Source organism: Mauremys reevesii, linkage group 23 (assembly GCF_016161935.1).
Source record: "Mauremys reevesii isolate NIE-2019 linkage group 23, ASM1616193v1, whole genome shotgun sequence".
Taxonomy (NCBI): domain Eukaryota; kingdom Metazoa; phylum Chordata; order Testudines; family Geoemydidae; genus Mauremys; species Mauremys reevesii.
Genome location: NC_052645.1, coordinates 708565 through 720686, shown reverse-complemented (window position 1 = coordinate 720686; position 12122 = coordinate 708565). Strand labels below are relative to the sequence as shown.

The window sequence follows — 12122 nt, the reverse complement described above, 5'->3', positions numbered from 1 at the left end:
CTGGTTAAGACTCAATGGAGAGTCTTGCTGCAGACCAACAGATCTGAAATCACTGATAACCAGCTCTAAGCATTAGTCCTGCTTTGGGACAGTGTCTCTCATGCAACAAACTGCCCAGTCTGCACTAGCAGTGAGGCTCCCTCACTAACAGCTGAAATCAGGGAGAGCTGTGTGAAGTGCAGGGCCCCAGGGGTGCCTGGACAGGGGGGAACAACACCCCAGGTGCCCAGAGGAGGAGAGGTGTGTTGGGCTCCCGCCTGGGACTCTGCCTCCCTCCTGCCCAGCCCTGACTATGAAGCCTGGTCCTGGCCCTCCTTCCTTTAAATGCCATGTGAGCAAAAGGAAGAGTGTGGCAGCTGCAGGGACCAAAGTTGTGGACATCAGGTGAAGCAGCAAGAAACAACCATCCTGTCAACCCGCAGGAATCTCTAGCCAGACTGTTAAGTTCTAGGACCCCAACCTATAGCCGCCCATTGAACCATCCAGACCAAAGACCTATCTCCAGTGGCCATCAGTCACCCAGCAGGAGGGAAAAATGTCACTTTAGTTCACCCTGAGAGAAGGTAACCAAACACATTGAGCTACAGGGCTTTGTAGCAAAGCAATGTATCACCACGAGGTCCCACTGAGATTTGAACTCAGATTTGAGGATTCAGAGTCCTGAGTGCTGCCCATTACACCATGGGACCTGCTGCTATTTCATTTTCTAGACCCCTGTGACTCTCAGCTGGCTGGTTTGCACTCTGCACTTATTGCTTCCCACCATCAGCTTCCTCTCGCGGGTCTCTCTCTCCTCCTCCAGTGACTGTGGTCCTGCACTACCGGATCTGTGGGTCCTGCCCTCAGACCCCACATCCCCCTGCTTTGTCTCCGTTCCCTGCAGGCTGCAAAAATGTCAGGGGAGTCTGCTCCTCCCTTCACTCGGTGCTCCCGCTCATATCGGCCAACTGCAGCCTCATCTCCTGGAACTCGAGCAGCTGTCGCTTGATCCGGTCGTACAGTCACAGGCTGACTAGCTCCCCTGCCTGGATGCTCTTGTGGAAATCCCACAGGTGACACTGCAGGACTTTGCACTGTTGGTTTCTTTAATGTTGTGGTGTTTCCCCAGCATCCGGAACAAAGCAGCCAACTCCTCCCTCACCGACTCCCATCAATCCCCCTGGTTGCCATAGAACCCTCTGATGCTTTCCCGTTCTGCCAACACCTCCAGGCCTCACCCCCCTGCTCCTTTATCTTGCAAGCTCTGGATGTTCAGCTTCCAATATCCTCTGCCCTGGGTCAGGGAATTGCCCACATTGAGCACACGGTGAGAGCTGCGTGATCCGAACAGTCCATTGGCACCACCCTGCACTGGGCTGTCGACGTGCTCTCCTTCACGGAAATCCGGTCAATGCAACTCCTGGCCTGTCCCCGCAGAAAGGTGTATCCCCTCTGCGGCTGGTGTGAGCTCGGGTCAGAGGAATAGGAGGCTACCGCCCGCCCTCCACTGGTTCCACTGTGGAGAAACACGTTCTCTAAGCCAACCTCACTACAGACCTGCGCCAGGTAGTGCTCATCATAGAAGAGTTTCCTCTGACAGTCAGGAAAACAGGGCCAGCAGTCCTCAGGCCGGAGCAACAATTGAAATCCTCCCCAACACCAAACACTGTGCTGTCCAGAGGAAAGGAGACAGTTCCTTCATAGAACTTTCCTTTTAGGCCTTAATTGGGGACCATACACACTAATATAGCCATAACCAGTGCTGCAAAGCCCACCAGTAATGCCCTCCCTGGTCAGAGCTCCAGCCCCTTCTGTACTCGCACCATGAATGTGAAGAACAAGACTCCAACCCCATCATTCTTCACTGCCCTGGAGGACCAGAGAGATGGGCCCTTCCACCAATCACCATCAAACTACCCTAGAGTTGTTAATGTGCATTTTATGAACACCCACCCTGTCCAAGTCCAGCTGCTCCAAGGCAATGAACACTCAACATCTCCTCCTGGGCCCCCAAATCCCTGCCACCTGGCCACTTTCACAGATGCCCCTTCCAGGGCACTGCCCTCCCTCAGCTGCACAGAAGAGTTTTCATCCCCTGTTCCTGCCTGTCACTGCCCAGTCAGCCCCTCTGGCACCATTCCTGAGGGCCACCCTGCCTCACTCTTCTCCTTCCACATTGGGTCCACCAATAACTCATGTAGGAGAGACAGCTCCCGTCCTTCATTGTTAAAGGTGAGACCAGCAGCACACAGTTGTTTTTTTCAATTCCAGAACCCAAGCTCAGGGACTCACCTGGGGTGCAAACCACCACTATACAAAGAGGGATTAAAGGGCCTGCCAAAGTCTGGGATTGAACCAGCAACCTTGAGATTTTCACTCTAACACTCTCCTAACTGAGCTACTTTGGCAGCTGTGTAGTAGTATTTTGGCCTGTTGCTTCTCTGCCCGGGATGTTTTGCAGCAGTTGCACACAAAGGACATCATTGTGAGCGGTCCATGAAGACAAGACTCGCTTTTTCCTGCCTTGCTCGGCTTGACTTGCTGCCTCACCCCGTTCCTGCCTGAGTTCCCGGGTTGACCTGGTGGTGGAAGGGGACTGGGGCCAGTGGTGTGGGAGGACCCTGAGCTGGACCCTGAGCTAGACTAGACCCTGGCGGTGAGAGTCTGGTCACCACTTGCCGCCCCACCCTGTTGTCCTGGCTTCCCCACTGGGCGTCATTTCGGGAGGAAGTGGGGCTTCTGCCTCCTCCTGATTTTCACACCGCAGAGGAGTGCGAACAGGAAAACGAACGGCTGCTCCACACCCCACCGGAGGAACGTGACGCCCTTAGCTGTGGGGAGTAAGAAGTGGCTGTTGGCTGACAGGGCCTGTCCCCGAGGAGCTGGAACAGCAGCCGCCTCCCCTCGGCTCCAGGCTGTGGGAAATACTCATTGCCTGGCTGCATGGGCGGCTGCTGCTCCGTGCTCTGGAGAGCGTCTGTATTGCTCTGTCAACCCCGTCTACACTGAGCCAGTCTGGTAAGGTCCCAAGTGCCCCCTCCAGCCTGGCAGCTGAGAGTCTGTGCAGACATCAGCCCCTGCCAGCCCCACAGGCAGCAGCAGCACCAGCCCCAGCACCACAGGGGCACTCAATGCACTTCCTGTGGGAAATGGCTCCTTGGCGTCCAGCTGCTAGAGTGAGAGCCAGGAGAGAGCAGTGTCTGGCTCAGCTTGGGGAGAGAAGAGACCTGGTGAGTGCGGATCTCCTCAGCCTCCCCCGCAAGGCTGGTCAGTTGTATTGTCACTGTGATAGTCGGTGCTTCCCTTCAGGGCCATCCCTAGAGGGATCCAGGGTATGGGACAAATCCCCCCTTTCCTCCCCAGGCCCTGCCCCAGTCCACCCCTTCCCCCAAGCCCCCACCCCTGTCCCATCTCTTCCCGCCCTGCACCTTCCTGCCCCATTCCTTTCCCTCTCCCACTCTCCCTGCTCCTCCCCCTGCGCCTCCTGCACCCCACTGAACAGCTGATCACTGGCAAGTGTGAGGAGCTTGTCAGCAAGGCCTGTAGTGGGGGGGGGGAGCTGGCTGCCAGTGGGCACTGAGCACCTTTTTTTCTCTCTGTTGGTTCTGCAGCCCCATAGCTCCCATGGAGTCGCTGACTCAGCTCCTTTCACATGCTAGAGAGAGGAGCAGAACCAGGGCTATGGCTGATCTATGGGGCACCAGGTGAGTGGCAGAGGCTTCAGGTGCTGAGAGTTTGCCTGACCCCTCAGGGACACAGTGTGAGGTGGTGTCCCAGGCATCTCGATGAAAGGAGCAGAACAGAATTTACTTGGGGTGGGGAGAGAATTGAGAGTGTCTCAGGGGGTTGTACAGCGGTATTGCCCGGGTGAGAGACTGGCTAAAACACAGGCCTCGCTGTGAGCAGGATTTGAACCTGCGCAGGGGAACCCTATTGGATTTCAAGTCCAACGCCTTAACCACTCGGCCATCACAGCTGTGAGCACAAAACTGCCCCAATGCCAGAGAAACTGGTAAAGAATCCCAATGCCCAGGCGTGAAGTCATCTGAACTACAGGATTCCCACAGCAAACCTGGCTCCCAAAGCACAGGGGGGATTTGGGGTTTGTTCTGTTTGCTTAGCCATGTGCCACAGGAGTCTTTGCTGCTTTTACAAATCCAGACTAGCACGGCCCCTCTGATACTCCTAGTGACACTCTCCAATGGATCCCCATCCTCCACCTACCTTGAGCTAGGTAGGAGCGGATCATCATTATCCCTACTTGAGAGAGGGAGAAGCTGAGGCTGAGAAAGGAGAATCGACTTGTCTTAGGTCACACAGCCAGCCAGTGGCAGAGTTGGGAATAGGACCCAAGAGCCCTGATTTTGAAACTAACCATCAGATCGTGAATTTCAAACACTGAATGACCTGAATAAAGTGCTCTCAGATGAGCTCCAGACCAACAACAGTTCACAGTAATTATTCAGCAAGTATTTGAGGAGACCTGCAATGTTAGAGAGAATCATGAACTGCTCAGAGACCATTAATGCAGCAAAGCAGCAAAATTTGTCAACATATAACAGGGTATGACTTATTTCCTTAGTCTTAAAAGAGAACAACAAGGACCTGAATCTCCACCCTGTCAATAACCCTCTGCTCAGCCAATCAGGGTAGAGACTGAGGACGGGAGGCTGAGGGTTCTCACCAGAGAGCCCAAAGGATGGCCCAGGTCACTGGTGGGGATCACTGCCCGAGCACTATTTCAGCCCCACATTTTTGGGTGGACCTCCCACAGTGGGAGCTGCAGAGCACTCCCCCGCAACACACACACACACACACACACACACACACTGCTCCTGGTGTTGGGAGGGGAACAAGTGAAAGGACAAAAGAAGCAAGAGACAAAGAGAAAGGAGAGAGGGAGGGATGGAGGAAAAGGTGAAACAGAAAGGACAAACCCTAATGTCCCCACTGATTCTTTGGGACAAAATCCCAAGTGTGAAATAAAATTCTGCCTCCTTAAGTTCGTGTTTTCCATGCCTAGAATTCAACTGTCACCAGATGGATCAGACTGAACAGGTTTCAAACCTCGAGGAGGCTTCATCCTTCTAAACAGAGATGGCTGGTCACTAGTAAAATCACTAACAGGGGAAGGAGAAAACTCGAAAAAGGTTCCTACTGGCACTCACGTCCGTGAACCCGAATACTCTCTCAGTCCTCAAAGAGAGACCTGGAGAAGGAGACTTGCTGAAGCAAAGCCACAGGGGTCTCTGAGGTTTCCATGGCCCCTCGCCCCTGTCCTGTCTGGCTGATGTCAGCATCTCTCTGTAAGGTCACCACCTCCCACCACCTTTGACCAATAGTCTGAGGTCCTGCAAAAAGTCTTTGTGATGTCACTGCCACACCCCTCTCTTGCTGTGCTAATGTCCTGCCCCTGCCCAGGCACTTTGGAGGTTTGAGCTACTCCCTGTGGATCACCCCACTCAAGGAGCGTTCGTTCTAGGAAGCAAGCCGGCTAGACAGGAAAACATCAGACGCTGCTCCCAATGCTACACTCAGTTTTTCAGAAATTAGTCGACTTTATGGCCAGAAGAGACCATTAGAGCATCTAACCTGACCCCCTGCATATCACAGGCCTCCTGTATGACACAATATCTACTTTTGGGGCAAACACATTCCAGAAAGGCATCTAGTCTTCATGAAATGACATCAGGATATGGCGAATCCACCACTTTCCTTGGTAGCTTGTTCCTGTGGTGAATCATCCTCGATGTTGAATATTTGTGCCTTAGTTGTAATATGAATTTGTCTCTTTTCACCTTCCAGCCATTGGGTGTTGTTATGCCTTTCTCGATTAAAGAGCCCTTTCATACCCCATCTTTTCTCTCCATTAAGGCCCTTCAACACTTCAATGAAGTCACCTTTCAATCTTCTTTTGATAAGCTAAACAGGTTGAGCTCGTTCAATAGCTCACTAGAAGGCATTTTTCTCCAGCCCTCAGAACACTTCGTGGCTCTTTGGTCATCAGACTCCTGAACTGCAACTGGATGTGGTTCTTGTTCTTCTGCACAGCACAGCTCCTGGAGAAGAGGGATCTGCAAATGTACATTTGTATGATACCTTTGTTTAACTGATGAAAACATAAACTAGACACTTAGAGGATTGGAACTGATTTCAGCTGATGGACAGCTTTGCTAGGTTTTTATGCATTTGGACAGAGAAATGTTGAGTGTTTACATTGATATCAAGCACTCCTGTATAGAGGAGCCCCTGAACAGAATGGAGAATGGAAATGAAAATGTTTAACTTTTTTAAAAAAAAAGAAAGAGGGTTATAAGAGAACACACAGGTTTTAACTGAGGACTACTTAAACTGCAGTCAAGCACTGTAACACTGAGCTATACCCCCATGACAGCAAAAGTATAGAATCGTGATGTCCAGGACTTTGAAGGACAAATCCTGCTTCATCGAGGTCCTTTGCCATTCCCAGACCACAGGTGGTTTTAAAAATGGGGTTTGATTAAACTTCTTAAATGTGGTAAACACCACAGCTTGCACACCCACCGATATAGCTTCTCCCACTGACATAGCTGTCACCTCTTGGGAAGTGGATTAACTACACCCCCAGGAAAACTCTCTCCCATCAGCATAGAGCAGTAGTTCTCAAACTGTGGGTCAGGACCCCAAAGTGGGTCATAACTCTGTTTTAATGGGGTTGCCAGGGCTGGCATTAGACTTGTTGGGGCCTGGGGCTGAAACCAAAAGTCTGAGCCCCACCACCCAGGGCTGAATCCCTCAAGCTCTGGTTTTGCCTTCCCCTAACTGGGGCAGGGCTCAGGCTTTGTTTCCTCTGCCTCTGCTCAGTGGGGAGGGGCTTGGTCCCTCTTTCCAGGGCCATGTAGTAAGTTTTTTTTGGCAGAAGGGGGTTGCAATGAAAGAAAGTTTGAGAAACCCTGGCATAGAGCCTCTGAATATGTCTCGACTTGGCTCCCTGTGGCAGATCAGACACTGAAAGTACAGCCATGGAGATACCACACACCAGCCTTGCCTAGCAGGCAAGAATCAAACCACTACAGAAAGATGCCTGTTGCTTTCTAACCCATCTCCCTAAGCCCTCAGCCACCACCACTTAACAAAGGAGCTTTTCTACATGATGGTTCTGGTCTCACTGAAGGGTCATTTCCAATTGTTTGCTCAGACCAGCATTAGGGAAAATGGTGCCCTGGGCAAAGCTTGTATTTTGTCACTTCCCCATTGCCCCTGGACGATCCCCACTCCCCCTTTACCGCTAGCTCCTGCACTCCCAACCCTTGCACCTCCTTCACCCCTAACTCCTGCCCCCTCCACCCTTAACTCCCTGGGCCACCAGCCATTGCCCCTCTCCTGCAGCCCCTTCACATGGTTCCAGTGCTGGGGGCCCCGCACTTGTTCTCCCTTTCCCTGGGCTTTGGCATCACTAGCCCCTGCTTAGTGAGTAGGGTTCAGTGGTCCCCAAAATGTGGGGCATGACTCCTAGGGGGACACAGAGGAACATTCATGGGGGCACCTCAGGGCCTGAGCCAGCCCCCATGGAGGTAGCAGCACTCAGCCCCACTCTGCCCCAGGTCTTCCCCAACCCCCACCCTCAGCCTGGGGCTCTGGCTCCCTGCTCGGCCTCGACCCCCTTACCCCTGTCTGCACCCCTCTCCCCAGCAAGCAACAGCCCCATTACCAGCCCCGGTTCTTGACCGTGGCTTCCGAGGGGCCACAGCCATGGCTAAGAGGGCACAGTGTGAAATGTTTGGGGACCCCTGGTTTAGGGTGATGTCCTCAATCACTTCTATAAAGTCCAATAAAAGCTATTCCTCACCCACCCACCCACCCAGCCCTCCATCAGGACGGACTAGGTATGTTCTGCTGCCCTTCACTCATGCAGGAAGGATAATAACATTTCATTCCACTCAATCCTAAAGTGATGTGTAACCCACCACCAGCCAAAACTGGTCATTTTGGGAAAGCGGCCCCATCATGCTGCATATCTAGGCAGAGTAGGTGTGTCTGTGCAAACACGGTCTGTTCCTGAAGTCTTTCCCCCATCTCCTCACTAGATGTGAGGGGGGAGCTCATTCAGCCCCTGCTTCCGCTTAGTATTTAAAAACTCCTTATTGTCCCTAGCTCTGCTGGCCTAAGATTTCTCCTCCTGTCTCTTTTTCGCTAGCTCAGATGAGGTGGCCGAGTGGTTAAGGTGATGGACTGCTAATCCATTGTGCTCTGCACGCATGGGTTCAAATCCCATTCTCATTGGATGCATTTGGTCATCACCCCTCCTTTGTAGACAATCATCTCCCCTTTGGTACAATGACAGATCAAACAATGTTGCTTCTTGCAAACAGAAACTCAGAACTCCTTTGCTTTAAATAAAATGTCTAAATCCCAGATTTCTTAAAAAAAAATTCTCTAGTGCTGTATTTCTTAGTTTTTATCTCAAAAGGTAACATCCTCATCATCTCCCCCAAACACCCTGGGACCTGCCCAAATTATTAAAATACCCTCAGCCCGAGCAAGACCAGAGCAGTGAACCAGAGCTAGTGTCTAGGCCAAGCTGTTCTGAAGAAGGCAACTCCAACATTTTCTCCCTGCTTCCCTTGGCAAGGTCTGACGGAGAAAACAAAATTCCCCAAACTGAAAATTTTCTGCTGAAAAACCAATACTAGTCTGGTTGGGGTCTTTGGTTTGAAAGTATTATTGTTATTATTCTGTTCTGATTTCTGAATCAGTTCAGTCCAGTCTTTGTCCTCCAGGTGTGTTTCCAGCTACTGAATTGTGGCGGAGAGAGGCCAAGTCATGATGTCTCTTCCCCTCTTTCATAGTTTCCTCCAACTTGCTAGGAAGCTCCTTTGCTACGATGTGAGTCAAGCAGTGTCCATTGTCTCTGTGCTATCTCGGAGAAGCCTGCATTGTACACGGTTCCTGGGATAGTCCTTGGGAGTCTCCAGTGCAATGAAACACCCTCGGCTGGGCCGTGTCGGATTAATCAGGGCCATGCGGCTTGGGCTGGAGTAAAGTTGCAGTGTCCGTGTCTGGGCTCAGGCTCAGTCCCCTGCTCTAGGAGCCCAGAAGGGTGGGAGGGAGTTTAGCAAGTGGAAATGGTGAAACCGCATTGAGGGGACTGGACCACTGACCTATCAGCTCTTATCTCCCAAACTTTCAGTAACTCTATTGTCAGTGTCTGTGAGTGTAATTTAAACCATAAGAAAAACCACACTGGGCTAGAGCAAACGTCCATCTAGCTCTGAATCTTGTCTTCTGATAGTAGCCAACACCAGGTGCCCCAAAAGCCACTCCTCACTGCACCACTAGGAGTTGAACCCAGGATCTCCTGTTCACAAAACAGGTGCTGTAACCAGCTAAGCCCTGGTGCCTGCTGTTACTTAAAAGCATCGTGTTTGCCCACACCTGACTCTCTGCCAATCCCCACTGAGCCCTGACAAGCTTTGCTCGTGTTTGGATTCTGTAAAGCAGAGGAGCAGGGGAAGGTTTACGCCCAAGGTGTGTGAGTGATTATTTGCACAGGTCTACGCTACAAAATTAGGTCGGTGTAACTCCATTACTTAGAGGTGTAAATGTAACCCTCCCCAAGCAATGCAGTTCTATCAACCTAATCCTGGTGTAGATAGCGGCTCAGCTGTCAGAACTTTCCGGAGCTATGAAAGGGGAGGGGCCCAGCCTCTGTAGCAGGAATGCAGGGCAGGCGAGTTCACGGCGGGCATTGTGGGATACTGGAGGTGGCCACTTATGGTGATATAATGACCAGCAGCATTTACACTGACAATTTGTCATTTTAAGTTTGCTGCAAAGCTCTAGGCCTCTCATCGAGGTTGGGATTGAGGGGCACTGGGAATAGGAGGGGCTGTGGGTTGGGACACAGGAGAAGAGTGCCGACCGAGGGAGCGTTGTGTGTTTTTCACACAACTGAGCAATATAATTCTGCTGAAATAACTTTGTAGTGCAGACCTGGCCAAAGATTCACACACACACAGCTTGCAAGGAAAACCTCACCTGCTTCTCTGCTTTGCAGAATCCAAACACATGGAAAGTTTGTCAGTCCCCACTGGGGATGGCAGAGAGTCAGGTGTGGGCAGAGATTATCCCTATCCACAGGCAGGTACCATGGCTTAGCTGTCTAAAGCACCTGTTTTGTAAACAGGAGATCCTGGGTTCAATTCCCAATAGTGCCTTGTTGAGTACCTCTTGGAGCACCTGGTATTGGCTACTGTCAGAGGACAAAACAGAGAGCTAGATGGACCTTTGGTCCAGTCCAGTATGGTTTAAATTACGCTCACAGGCACTGATAATAGAGTTGATGAAAGTTCAGGAGTTAAGACCTGATAGGTCAGTGGTCCAGCCTGTCACAGATGACCCCCCCCCCCACCCGCTGGGACAGGGGCAGGGCGGGGCGCTCACACCAAATGGCTCATTCTGGCTGCCAGAATCCATGGGCGGCTCATTTAGTTTACACCCAGGATTGAGTCCTGCTTTGTGCACCATGTGTGAGAATGAAAATCCTAAACCGCCCTTTGAAATAACGAATGCAGCAGGACGTGTTATTGTCCCTGCCCCAAAGCAGACAGACCAATGGAGAAATGCCATTGAGTCCAGGGTAATACTTCACCATTTCCACTCGCTAAACTCCCTCCCAATCTTCTGGGCTCCTAGAGCAGGGGACTGAGCCTGAGCTGAGACACGGACACTGCAACTTTACAGCCCAAGCTGCCTGACCCTGATTAATGTGACAGGGGTCAGCCATGGGTGCTTCCTTATGTCTACACTGTGATTAAAACACCCAGGGCACCTGTCTTAAAGCCCAGGTCAGCTGCCCCAGGCTTATGGGGCTTGGGCTGCAAGACTAAAATTGCAGTGCAGACATATAGGCACTAGATTTGCCTTTTTCCAATCATCTAAGACCTCCCCCAATCGCCATGAGTTTTCAAAGAGAATGATCAATGGCTCTGCAGTCACATCTGCCAACTCCCTCCAGACCCTCAGATGCATTAGATCCAGAACCAAGGACTTGGTCATGTCCAGCTTTTCTAAATAGTCCTTAATTTGTTCTTTCACCACTGAGGGCTGCTCCTCCTCCCGTACTATGCTGCCCGTGTCTGTGAAGACCGAGGCAAAAAGCATTGAGCACTTCCGCTTTATCCACATCATCTGTCCCTAGGTTGCCTGCCCCATTCAATAAGGGTCCCACACTTTCCCTGACCACCTTCTTTTTGCTAATACACCTACGTAGAAATTGACTTTGAAGCTAATCAAAAGAAGTTCCATTTGAAATACAAATCGATACTGAGTCAGTTTTCTCCTCTATTCTATTTCTCACACACATTCCCCCACCCCAACCTTTGGAGTGAGGTTTTACAGCCGGACATTTTAGGCCAAGGGGGGTAAATTACATCAAAGAAGCTTTTCAGGATTAGCCCCCATTTCCTACATTACTAACAAAAAGAAAAACAAGACAAGTTTTATTTCTCCAGTATAATTCAGTTGATCACACAATTAAGTCTCTTCTCCGTTAAAGAGTAACTTCATGTGTAATTTCATTTTCATTGGTAATAATAAATCCTCAACAATTAAAGAATTTTCTCATATATGGCAGTTTTCCTTTAATCCCCCTTTCCACCAGTGAACCCTTGAGTACAGTTGTGGTTAGGGATTAGATAGGGGTGGGCAAATTTTTTGGCCCGAGGGCCACATCTGGGTATGGAAATTGTATGGGGCCATGAATGCTCACGAAATTGGGGGGTGGGGTATGGGAGGGGGTGAGGGCTCTGCCTGGGGCAGTGGGCTCTGGGGTGGAGCCAGCCATGAGTTCCGGGTGTGGGAGCGGGCCCCTGGCTTGGACCGGGGTTGGGGGGGGGGCGAGGGATGCGCGGTGGGGGGGGGAGGTGGGTGCTCCAGGCTGGGACTGAGGGGTTAGGAGAGTGGGAGGCTGGGGCAAGGGAGGGGGTCAGTCTCCGGTTGATGCTTACCTCAAACAGCTCCTGGAAGCAGCAGCACGTCCCCGCTCTGGCTCCTACACGGAGGCATGGCCAGGCAGCTCCCAGTGGATGCAGTTCCCGGACAATGGGAACTGTGGAGGTGGTGCTTGGGGTGGGGGCAGTGTGTGGAGCCCCCTGGCTGCCCTT

General features: G+C 51.5%; 2 non-coding genes across 2 annotated transcripts; one reads left to right on the top strand and one right to left on the bottom strand.

Moving 5' to 3' along the window:
* Positions 1-3873: 3873 nt before the first annotated feature.
* TRNAS-UGA lies at positions 3874-3955 on the bottom strand. Its single transcript has one exon. It is a non-coding gene; the product is annotated as a tRNA-Ser (tRNA).
* Positions 3956-8159: 4204 nt separating this feature from the next.
* Positions 8160-8241, top strand: TRNAS-GCU. The gene has a single exon. It is a non-coding gene; the product is annotated as a tRNA-Ser (tRNA).
* Positions 8242-12122: the final 3881 nt, after the last annotated feature.